Genomic DNA, 13055 nt, shown 5'->3' on the forward strand with positions numbered 1-13055 from the left:
CTGCTGTCTCAATATTAATGGAACTCAAGCACATGGTAGATTATGGTATATTTCACAATATACTTTAGTTTTAATATCTGGTTGTTCCTCCTTTAGCATCAATTACTGCTTTTATACTGTACTGGAACACAATAATCAAAAATAAAGAACATTTGTACCAAACGTTGAGAGAAGAATGGAGTAAAATTGCACCTAGTACCTGCAAGAAACTAGTTGATTCAATGCCTAACCGTATAAAAGTGGTAAGTGATGCTAAAGGAAGGTCAACCAGATATTAAAACTAATGTATATTGTGAAATATACCACAATCTACCATGTGTACGAGTTTCATTAACATTGAGCAGACGTTAAACGATGATGATGATGATGATGAGACAGTAGAACTCCAAAACATTGGGGTGGCCTAATACTTTTGGCCAAGGTTGTAAGTCACTTCAGGGTCATGGGTCAAAAGACAGACAAAGTTCCATGTGAAAGGACAGCCAGAATTGTTTATGAATCAAATAATGTATATAAGTTGAAAGAAATTGTTGGCTCTTCTGATTTTTTAATAATTTTTTAAAGTTATCTTATATGATATTATATTCATAGTATATTATGTTATATTATGATATAAATAAATTATTGAATTGTCAGTTGTATCTCTGTATTTAATTTATTGTTTGTAATTTGCATTATACCCCTATTTATGTGGTATTCAACTGATGTACCAGTGAATTGGGACCAATGGAAGAAGTACTAGGCTTATAAAGAATAAGTCCTGTGGTCAAAGAGACCAATGGAATAAGTACTAGGCTTACAAAGAATAAGTCCTGGGGTCAAAGAGACCAATGGAATAAGTACTAGGCTTACAAAGAATAAGTCCTGGGGTCGATTTGTTCGACTAAAGGCGGTGCTCCAGCATGGCTGCAGTCAAGCAACTGACGCAAATAAAAGAAGAAAAGAAGAAAAAATAATAGTAGCAGTGCCAGCAATGCAGAGCAGTCAGCAAAAATGGTTAAATGGTTCTGCTTCAAAAGCGATGAGAAGTAACGAGGAAACCGCCTACCCACCCAGCATGCCTACATACACGCAAGTGACCATTTGTAGCACCGCAACTGAAATGGCACTGCTAAAGAGAATTGAGACTCTCAGAAGGTTGCCAAAAGAGGAGACAGACATACATACGTTATCAGCAGATGAGAGAGAGAGAGAGAGAGAGAGAGAGAGAGAGAGAGAGAGAGAGAGAGAGAGAGAGAGAGAGAGAGAAAGAGAGAGAGAGAAAGAGAGAGAGAGAAAGAGAGACTGTATGCTGCAATTCTAGCAACGGCAGCCGATATGGTTGGTGTAGGACAATGGAACGGCAAGAGGTGTTAGATATAAGAAAGAATTTGAAGGTGGAAGAGGTGGATGCTGTGGTGGTGGTGGTGGTGGTGATGGTGGTGGTGGTTGGAACAGTTAAAGATTGAGATGTAAGAGGCTGATGGCTCTCAATGATGGTGACATGGTGGTGCAGTGGTGGTGACGGTACATTAGCTGTCATGATGATGATGACGATGATAGTACTAGTGATGATACTAGTGGAAGGTGCGGGGTGGGGGTGGGGCGCTGTAACGAGTACCAGCAATGATGACACTGCTGTGATGATGGCTATGATGACAGTGGTGGTGGTGGTGACGATAGTGGTGGTGGTGGTGGAGGAGGAGAAGTTAAATGAATGAGTTGTGGTAGTGATGATGGTGTTGGTGGTGGTGGTGATGACAGTTGTGATGATAATAGTAGTGGAGGTGGTGGTGGTGGTGGTGGTCGTCGTCGTCATGACAATAGTAGTGGGATGTATAAATGATAAATTGTTGTGAAAACAAAATAACAGCTGTCAGTGCTCATAGTAGTAGTAGTTGTTGTTGTTGTTTAGCCCCAGGTCATCGTTGACTGAGCAGACTTATGACCCAAGATGTGCCAAAGATGTGTTTTGTGATGACAGCTGATGTGAAAATATTGGCCATTGATGACAGTGGGCGAAGAAGAAGAAGAAGAAAAGCGACATAGCGATGACAGCAGGTGAAGATGGTAGTCAAGTGATGACGATGACAGCAGGTGAGAATGGTTGTTGTGACAGGTAAAGAAAGGTGATCGGTGTGGATGACGGGGGGGGGGTCGAAGGCGGTGGTGGTGGTGGAGCTGCAGTGACTGGTCACTGGAGAGGTGATGGTCGTCATGACAACTGTTTCTGAGTGGTAGCATCATATATTTTGTTGTTGATCTCCACTGGTCACCAGCCGCGGGAGAAGAGTTGACACAGAGAGTACCAGACAACTACCGCCACCACCACCACCACCACCACTACTACTACTACTACTAATGATGATGATGATGATGATGGTCATAATAATGATAATCATAATACCACCACCACCACCACATTTACTACTACTACCATTACCACAAGCATCACCACTTCCACCACCACCACCACCACTACTACTATTACTACTACAACTACTACCACCACTAACACTGCCACAAGCATCACTACTTCCACCACCACCACTGCTGTTATTACTACTACTACTACCACCACCGCCACCACCACTGTCACAAACATCACTACTTCTACTACCACCATCACCACTACTACTACCACTACTACTACTACTACTACCACAGCCACCACCACCACCACCACTGTCACAGACATCACTACTTCTACCACCACAACCACCATCACCACCATTACTACTACTACTACTACTACTACTACTACTACTACTACTACTACACGAACGCTTGTGCGCCCAGATGACAATGCTAGTGATGGCTCTTTCTTCAGACTTCTTAACTGCATGCAGCAGCAATGACACAGAAGCAGCAGTAGCAGCGAGTCCTGTTGTAGAAGCAGCAGCAGCAACAGAAATCAGTTGCAGCTGCAACTGCAATGGCAGTCTGAATACTATGGTAACAACCACAACACCACAAAACCCCCCCCCAAAAAACCAGCCTCTGCAGCAGAGCAAACAACAACAACAACAACGACGACACTAGTGTTTGAAATAGTAGCAGCAGTAGTAGTAGTTGCAGTAGTAGTAATAGTAGCACTAGTAGTAGTAGTAGTAGTAGTAGTAGCAGTAGAAATAGAAGCAGCAGCTGTAGTAGTAGTAGTAGTACTAGTAGTAGTAGTAGTAGCAGCAGCAGCAGTAGAAATAGTAGAAGCAGTAGTAGTAGTAGTAGTAGTAGGAAAGCAGTAATAGTAGTAGTGGTAGTGGTAGTACTGCTGCTGGAAATAGTGGAGGTAGTAGTTATAATTGTGGAAGAAGAAGAAGAACAACAACAACAACAGCAGCAGCAGCAACAACTGCAAATTTACTTGCAGCGTTACAGCAATCATTGTTAACACTGGCGCCGTCGCCACCACCTTCCTCTAATATGGCAACAACTGTATATGACCCACTCTGGTTGACCTGTTGGTAATAGCAGCCAAATCTCCCTCACTCAAATCACATCCTACCATCTTAAAATAGAGTACATGTTAGATAATGCTGGCTCTGGGAGTTGTTTGCACAAAGAAAATAAACAGGATGGTCATGGTTAGAACAACCATAGGTTTGCTCAATCCGGGTTAACTTGAGGCTTGATAACAGAAACAAACACAGGGCACCGCAAGATGGCTTATTTGATGGCATAAACAAAAAGGGGACAGATTAGATGAACCCCCAATTTCAGGGGTGCATACCCGGAAAAAACATGTTATATTAGCATGAGAAAGGATCTACAAATGTTGGTATTCACAGAGGGGTTGGCAGGGGACTGAGGCTCCTGGTGATTTGCTGTGCTTGAAAAGATACATCAAAATAAGTAAAAGCACAGTTACCCTTGCATACAGGCTCATCCCTTGCAACCCTCTCCAGCTGAGCATCCCTAATCTTGCAGGTTCGTAAGTGCTGGTGTCACTTAAAAAGCACCCATGCTGGGTGCTGTCTGAAAGCACCCAGTATACTCTGTAAAGCAGTTGGCATTTGCAAGGGTATCCAACCGTATTAACCATGCCAAACCAGACATGGAGCCTGAACAGCCCTTCAGCTCCTATCAAACCATCCAACCCATGCCAGCATGAAAAACGGACGTTAAATGATGATGGTGATGAGAAGCCCAACTTTGCATGTTAGAACCTAGGGTGAATTTTCTGAGACATTTTTCTTGAAAAAAGTGCATCTTATGGGTCATCAAATATACATGGAATGAACTCAAATGGGAGACCTCTATGTGGTCATTTGACTTGCTAGTAAAAGCTGCCAAATTTCTTCTAAATCAGTGGTCCCAATCTATTTTTTGCACCATGGACTGGTTTCCTGCAAGGCAATTTTACTAGAGAGTGGAGGATCACGCTCACAACAAAACATGATAAAGTGCATAACACGTTAATTCAATTATTACATGTAAAGTACATATATATTGGTTTCAAATTTTGGTACAAGGCCAGAAATATCAGGGGAGGAGGGGATAAGTTGATTACATTGACCCCAGTGTATAACTGGTACTTATTTCATTGACCCTGAAAGGATGAATGGCAAAGTCAACTTCGGTAGAATTTGAACACAGAACACAGAGACAGACGAAATGGCGTGGTAACAAATTTGCCGACTCACTCCCTTATAATACATAAATATTCTTTTCTACTCTAGGCACAAGGCCCGAAATTTTGGGGGAGGGGGCCATTTGATTAGATCAACCCAATACGCAACTGGTACTTAATTTATTGACTCCGAAAGGATGAAAGGCAAAGTCAACCTCAGCGGAATTTAAACTCAGAACATAAATTCAGACAAAATACCGCTAAGCATTTTGCCCGGCATGCTAACGTTTCTTATTTCTTTATTTCCCATAAGGGGCTAAACATAGAAGACACTTGCCCAAGGTGCCACACAGTGGGACTGATAATGATAATAATTATTTGTGTTATAGGCACAAGGCCTGAAAGTTTCAGAGACGGGCTTAGTCAATTATATTGATTCCAGTGATCAGGTGATTCCAGTGATCAGGTGATTCCAGTGATCAGGTGATTCCAGTGATCAGGTGATTCCAGTGATCAGGTGATTCCAGAGATGAACCCTTAAAGAATGAAAAGCAAAGTTGACCTCAGCAGGATTTGAACTTAGAATGTGATGTCAAACAAAATGCCTCTGAGCATTTTGTTTGACACGGTAATGATTCTATCAACTCACTGCCTACATAATTCTTTATGTTATAGGCACAAGGCCTGGAATTTTGATGGGAGGGGAGCCTGTCGATCATATCAACCCTGGTCTCAACCGATACTTATTTCACAAACCCTAAAACGAAGAAAGGCAGAATTTGGACTCAGAATGTAAAGTCAGAAAAAAATGCTGTTGAGTATTTTGTACAGTGTGCTAACCATTCTGCTAGTTTGCCTTCTTCTTCTTATAACAACAACAACAACAATAACAATGGCTTCTGGTTTAGGCACAACGCCAGCAATTGTGAGAGGAAGTATAAGTCGATGCCATTGTCTTCAAAAGATCAAAGGCAAAGTTAACCCTGGTTGAAGTTGAACTCAGTGCACCTTCCATTGTTCTAATGATTCTGCTAGCACACCAAAATACTGATAGAAAGGAGCCGGTATAAAGAATACACCAGTTTTGAGAAATAACATGATAGCCATTTTATAAGATATTCCAACTGATACAGACAGGTAAATGAAGACAAATTGACCAGATATTGTTGTTAAAGACCACTAGGAAATTAAATGCTTCCTAATTGGTGTATCAATTTCAACAGATGACAAAATACATTTCTAAAAGAAATGAAGAAATTGACTGTCTGGAAATAGAAAAAAAAAAAAAAATCCCAGAAATATGAGGACAGAATAGAAAAATAATCGACAATAATCAAAGGTGACTTGGGAATGGTATAAATAAAAATAAATACAAAGCCATTTAGTGAAAGATAAAACCCAAATATCAAAAGTGACACATATATCTAACATTACAAAACAGAATGACATATAAAGTATTTTAAATACAAAAGAGAAAAAAAAAAAAAATACAAAGCACTATAGATGCACCAAGTGCACCAAACTGTTATTTGCAGCGTAGTGAAAGCATGTAACTGAAACAATACTCTTTTACATGTTTCAGTCATTTGACAGCGGCCATACTGGAATATTTTCCTCAGTGGAATTTGAACTCAGAGCGTAAAAATGGATGAAATACAGCTAAGCATTTCACCTGGCATCCTAACGATTCTGCCAGCTCACTGCCTTGATGATGATGATGATGATGATGATGATGATGATGATGATGATGATGATGATGATGATGATAATAATTTATATGCAGTGTAGTTGGCTGATTAGTATAAGAATGAAGCAGAGGAGCAAGAAAAAATATATACATTTTTTTTTCCTAATTAAGGAAACAATAAAGCTAATTATACACACATACACAATATGCTTGATTAAAGACAAAACAAGTGAAAAGTTTAAGAAAAAAAGAAAAAAATGAAAAATAAAAATGAGATAAAATCCAGGTGGAACTTTACAATAAAACTATTGAAGAAAAAAAAAATGGAAAAAAAAAGCATCTCTCCCTGGTCAGAAATCTGCTCTAAGATCACTGGATAGAGAAGAAATGATTGAATAAAAGAGCACAACAACAGCTTGAAATTACTGAACTAAAGATAAAAATGGGATGTCTGGCTTTAGCTACACAAGATCAATGGCTAGCCATGAGTAAGAACAAAAAGAAAAAAACAAAATCTATGAATGATAAAGGAAATAAATAAGAGACTAATGTTGAGTAAAGATTATCTAATCAGCATAAAGAAATAATCGGCTACATCATTTCCTGCTGGCCAGTCCTCACAAAAACAGAATATATATCCATAGACATGACTGGGTATATAGCAGTATTGATTGGGTAGCAATGCAGATGTTTCCTCTTCAAAGCTGGTAATAAATGGTATAAACGCTCACCAAATTTAGTATGTAACCAAAGGCATCATCATCATCAGCAGCAGCAACATCTACCATCCATGTTCCATACTGTTTGATAGGAGCCAGTGATCCACAGGACCACTTCGAGCTCCCTGTCAGCTTTGGTATAGTTTTTTTATGACTGGATGCCCTTCCTAATGCCAACCACTTTACAGTGTGTAATGGTTTTCTTTTTCCACATCCCTGATGCTAGGGAGGTTGCTATGCAGCTTGTAAGATTACAAAACCCGAGGGAAGGGCTTGACTTTATTCTAAGAAAATGAAAGCAACAGCATGAGAAAAGGATGGGGCTGTGTAGCTTTTTGTTTTAGGGCTATTCACATTGAGAAGGAAGTTAGAAATTGTTGTATAATGAAACTGTATATCCCTCCCAATAGAAAGTGGTAAGAATGAGCCATTATAAATATACCAGTAGCCAGTTGTCAAGAGAGTCGAGAGTTCCAGTCAGTGCCTTGTGGAGCTATTAGTGATAGTAAGACAGAAGTTAGTGCATTACTATTCCGGTACGAAGAGATACAACGATATCTGATGACTAGTAACTATTGTGGCTACTAGTGTAAAGCAGCAACTACAGTACAATGGCAGCCACACATCATACCAGTGGAAGGAACCCACTTTACAACAGAAATGTACCTACAGTAGCTGCAAAGATATAAACAGTGGTGATGAGGTGTCCAGGTGGCCCCTCAAAGTACAGAGAAAATGGTAGTGAGTGGAAACAGTAAAACCAGGAGTGTGGGTGTGGAAGAGTTAGGGAAAATAGGAGAGGGGCACTAGTGTAGCTAAGGGGTGCAGTAGGGGTGGGACTTTTAAAGGGGAGGCACTTTTGGGTCTGCTGTAGGCAATATGTGTTTTTTGTGGGGTGTGGGAGTAGCAAATGGAAGGGCCGCCCTGGGCGGTCCTTCCATTTGCCACTCCCACACCCCACATTTTATTCTTTTTATTTTTGTATTCTTTTACTTGTTTCAGTCATTTGACTGCGGCCATGCTGGAGCACTGCCTTTAGTCAAACGAATCGATCCCTAGACTTACTCTTTGTATGTCTAGTACTTATTCAATCGGTCTCTTTTGCCAAACTGCTAAGTTACGAGGACGTAAAAACACCAACCCCAGTTATCAAATGATAGTGGGGGGGGGGCACAAACACAGACACACACACAAACACACACACATGCACATGCATGCACACACACACACACACACACACACACAAACATATATATACGATGGGCTTCTTTCAGTTTCCTTCTTCTAAATCCACTCACAAAGCTTTGGTCAGCCCAAGGCTATAGTAGAAGACACTTGCCCAAGGTGCCACACAGTGGGACTGAACCCAGAACCATGTGGTTGAGAAGCAAGCTTCTTACCACACAGCCACACCCGCGCCTGGAAGCAAAAAATAAATAAAATCCTTTAACAATTTACATCAGTGGAACCATTTAGGTTAAGATATTTTGGGGAAAAAAATAAAAAGGAATGTTTGTAAGAGAACAGGGTATTTCAATTAGATTGCAATGAATTTTATAGGGACATTATAATGGGGAAAAACTCCCAATGAAAGACTGAGAAACATGAACGAAACCTGAAGCATGCAGGAGGGAATATGGAACAAACCATTCAACAGAATGAAAGAGAAGCATAATGGTTCAGGAGAGAAGCAAGAGAATATAAAAGTGCCACAACTATGGCCTAACATTACTGAAATGGAATTTACCAGAACATTAAAAACTGCAAGTAAATGGAAAAAGCTTTGGGATGGAACACATTTTTGTTTGAAGCACCTCACCTGTTTTATTTACCTTTTGTTTTTATAAAATGTTTTTGAGTTCTAGGATTCACAAGACCGATTATTCGGTTCCTATGGTGTATAAGTAACTGAGATCACAACATGACCCCTGCTGAATGGGATGCAGATCTGTTGCTGGGCTCAATACTAACAACTTTGAAAGGGGGGGACATCTCAACCTTAGTGCTTGACAGGTACTTTATTTTATCAACTCTAAAGTGATAAAAAGCAAAGTCAACCTTAGTGGGATTTGAACTCAGAACATAAAGAGCCAGAAGAGAAGCCACTAAGCATTTTGTCTGACTTGCTAATGGTTCTGCCAGTTTGTTGCCTTTACCAGATCAGTATCCATGAGTATATTGTGGTATCATTTAATGAAATGGTTAGTAGATCAGAATCAACACCTGATTAACTGGTAGGTGAGGGGCAGCATTAAGTTCCAAACTCAAAAACACGAGAGGTCCCCAAAATCATAGATAAATTACTTGTTTGCCAAGAACAAACAAAGCTCTTCCATCGATACTCTATAATAGGCAGGTCACTCACCTACGACCGATAGAAAAAACAGAAAGGATTGTTAATAAGGGATGTATTGTTGCAACGTGCAGCTACAAGCGAACCAAGCTATTATATAGGAAATAGTAAAACAGAAAACAAAAACCATGGCAAAGCTTGAATTGATTACCAAGAAAAAAAGAAATTGATAGAATACACTATCATCTCAGAAATTAAACACACCATTGTCATCATCATCATCATCACCATTAGTTTCTTTTCTCTATACATGTCAGAAAATAATGAAGTACAAACTAAAATGTAACTGCACTGAAGAATAAGACTTGGATAATGACAAAACATCAGAAAAGGTTTAAAAAAAAGAAGACAAAATGGATTTCTGAAATATATAGCAAAAACAAAAATAAAGTAAAGAAAACAAAAATCAAAGTAAAAACCAATCTATGGTGAATAGCATGAGAGTAAAAGCCAAAAATGGTTTAATGGTTTGGAGTAAAATGTAACTGAAGGTGAGATTTTAATTATACAGGATGAAGCTGGGCCACAAAAAAACTACAAAAATAAGAAAACATGCAAAGATCAAGTGTAGTCTTTGTAGTCATGAGATTGATAGAAGTGACGGCATCATCTCTAGCTGCCCAGCCTTGGAAAAAATGTCTACATTCACAGACATGATTGAGTCAATAGTCATAGCCATGGGGAAATATGCTGAGCACAATGTGAAAAGGATTATGGAGTGACATAAGAATGTACCAGACATTGTACTTGGCAATAAATTGTCCACAATGAGCCAAATATTCCGGTCCAGACTGATATAAGATCAAGATAAACTGTTTGGACATAATAACCAACAACTGGAGAGGAAATGTTTTTATTCTGAGAGACATCTCAATCCCTTCTGGTCAAAACATTGCCCAAAACGAGACAGAGAAGCTGTCGAAATACAAAGACCTACAAATTGAATAAGTAGTGTTGGGCATGGATGTAAACATAATACCAACAGCAATTGAGTCCCAGATATGGAGGATACACAAGATCACCCATAGGGATAGAACCATGAGCTCTGAAATCCTGAGAAGAGCCAATCTGTGAGGGCTGCTGGAGACTGTGGCAGAAGAGGGAGACTTACAGGAAAGGTTTTCTTACTGCCAGAAGAACAAACACCCAAGACAGCTTAGTAAGATAACAGGGTAATGCTGTTAGAAGGGTAGTTGGGGCAGAAGATGGAAAGAAATACAAAAAAAAAACAACTTTACTTTTTATCTGTTTCAGTGGGTAAGTCAATTACATTGAACCCAGTCCTCAACTGGTACTCATTTCATTGATCCAAAAGGATGAAAAGCTAAGTCAACCTTTGGAATTTGAATTCAGAACATAAAGATGGACAAAATGCTGCTAAGCATTTTGTCCAGTATGCTAGCAATTCTGCTAGCTCACCACCTTAATAATAATGATGATGATGATACATGGAACAAATAGGGGCTGCAATAAGGGTGAAGCACTTGCAAAAAACAGCACTGCTTGGAACTGCTCGAATACTCGGGAAGGTGCTCGAAAAATAAGAGGTGTTACCTTAGTCCACTGGTAGTGAACAGCTGACACCGTAGTACATCTCCAGTGTTAGAAGCTATGCAAAAGCAATAAAATGATAATAATAATAATAATAATAATAATAATAATAATCATCATCATCATCATCCGTTATACAATAACCATGTGATGAAATAACTTTAGCAACAACAACAACAAACAATAGAACAACACATACTCTACCCCAGTGTTTCCCCAATTGGAGCCATATTATCCTAAAGGTGCTATGGCAAAATTCAATAGGAACACAGGAAAAAAATGGGGAATTAGGAGTGGAGAACAGGCTCAGTAAAGGGGGATGCACAACTACCTTGCTGTCTCTTTCTAAAATTTTCCATTGCAGTCTGTTTTTCTTTAAAATTTACACGCAAATACACACTTACACCATGGGCTTGGGAACAGGAGGCGTAGGGGAGCAAGCACACTTTAAAATTTAGTGGTGGTGGTGGTGGTAGTGGGGCAATGAAGACACTTTGAACATTCTCCTGAAAAACTGGGTTTGCACCCCTTTAGCAAATTTCATTGCTGCACATATGAATTACACACACACACACACACATAATGCATTTCTACATCTTAAGTTGCATCATGACAGAAAAAAAAAATAAAAGGATTTCATTTGACACCTTGATAATAATTTTTCCTTGATGAATAAAGTATCAAGTTGGCGCTGGAAAGTCTTGTATGAATTAAATATTAGTGCTTTGAAGTTCAGTATATCCAGTGACAATCTCTGAGGGTAATTGCCTGCATTACTTTGAGATAGTGTTGTAATGTTTCTGAATAGCAAGCAGCTTAGGGAAGACATCCTAACTGCCAAATATCACAGATTCTATTTTACAAATATATTTGAAAAGCTAAATTCGCTGCACAAACAGTGATAAGGTAAAATTAATTTACGAACGTTGGGCCTCACGGAAGCAATGATCAAGACCTTTGGAATTATGTCTTACTTGAGAAGAAGACCCATCAAGCTGAGCAAAATCGTAGTTGTAGCAGATACTGGTGTCACGCAAATGACATCCGTGCCAGTGGCATGTAAAAGCACCCATTACACTCTTGAAGTGGTTGGCATTAGGAAGGGCATTTAGCTGTAGAGAACCATGCCAAATCAGACTGGAGTCTGGAGCAGCCTTTCAGTGTGCCAGCCCAGTCAAACTGTCCAACCCATGCCAGCATGGACAGCAAATGTTAAATGATGATGATGATGATGATGCTATAAGTGTTTCGTTTGGAAAACCTAATCTATTTAGGAGAAATACTGGGTGGTGGTGATGGTGGGAGGGAAACACAGTGACAAACACACACATGCATCAGCATGGCCGCAGCTCTAAGCTAAAACTATAAAACAAAAAAAAAAATACACACACACACACGTTTCCTATTTCTTTACCTATTCTTTACCTATTTCATCCGGCGTGCTAATGTTTCTGCCAGCTCACCGCCTTATACACACATGATGTTTCCATCTACCAAAACCACCCACAAGTAGAAGACACTAACCCAAGGTGCCACACAGTGGGATTGAACCGGGAGCCATGTAGTTGAGAAGCAAGCCCCTAACCAAACACCTACGCTGAGGAATTTTAGTTTTATGCTCAAAATGTGATAATTTTTTTTAGAAGTTATTAATTTTCTGAGAATGAATACACGTTTTTTTGTTTTTTGTTATGTATGTCACAGCAGAAAAATAATTTATGATTATAAATGGCTGTTTTAAGAAATCCACAAAATACTTTTGTTTTCATGAAATAGAATAACAGAGAATAATGTCCAATTAAGAGACACTGATATTTTTATGGAGATTATTATATTAATGGTAAAAAAAAATGGGTTACCATTCCAAAAAAAAAAAAAAAAAAATCCTTATTTGTTGTAATGTTTTTTTTCGCCAAAATTGCTTTTATTACAAATAATACATTTGGTAAAATATTCCTAGAAATAATTTTCATGATAATAAAACTAATTTAAAACAATTTACATTTAAACTTTCATTATTTTTCTTTGATAAATTTCATTTTTATTAAAGGTTTTTAATTTTTCTAAAGTTGGCCTCTTTCTACTATAAACCTTTTATGACAAAATAACGCTGTCTAAGGAGCCACAAAATAATTCAAGATCCCAAGGGGTGGGTGGCGCCATGAGCTAAAATGGCTGTGAGTTAGTGTTCTGTAT

At 39.0% G+C, this 13055-nt stretch overlaps 1 protein-coding gene across 3 annotated transcripts in view; it reads right to left on the bottom strand.

Annotated features, from left to right (window-relative positions):
• LOC106878116 (UPF0415 protein C7orf25 homolog) overlaps positions 1-13055 on the bottom strand; it is a 256888-nt gene that overhangs the window by 51337 nt on the left and 192496 nt on the right. The window contains exon 1 of one of the 3 annotated variants that reach the window (XM_052970395.1): positions 10863-10882. The exons of the other annotated variants lie outside the window; for them this stretch is intronic. The gene's annotated coding sequence lies outside the window, so the exon portion shown is untranslated. Of the gene's footprint in view, positions 1-10862; positions 10883-13055 lie in introns of those variants that run through there. 3 annotated transcript variants of the gene reach the window in all.

Source organism: Octopus bimaculoides, chromosome 9, assembly GCF_001194135.2.
Source record: "Octopus bimaculoides isolate UCB-OBI-ISO-001 chromosome 9, ASM119413v2, whole genome shotgun sequence".
Taxonomy (NCBI): domain Eukaryota; kingdom Metazoa; phylum Mollusca; class Cephalopoda; order Octopoda; family Octopodidae; genus Octopus; species Octopus bimaculoides.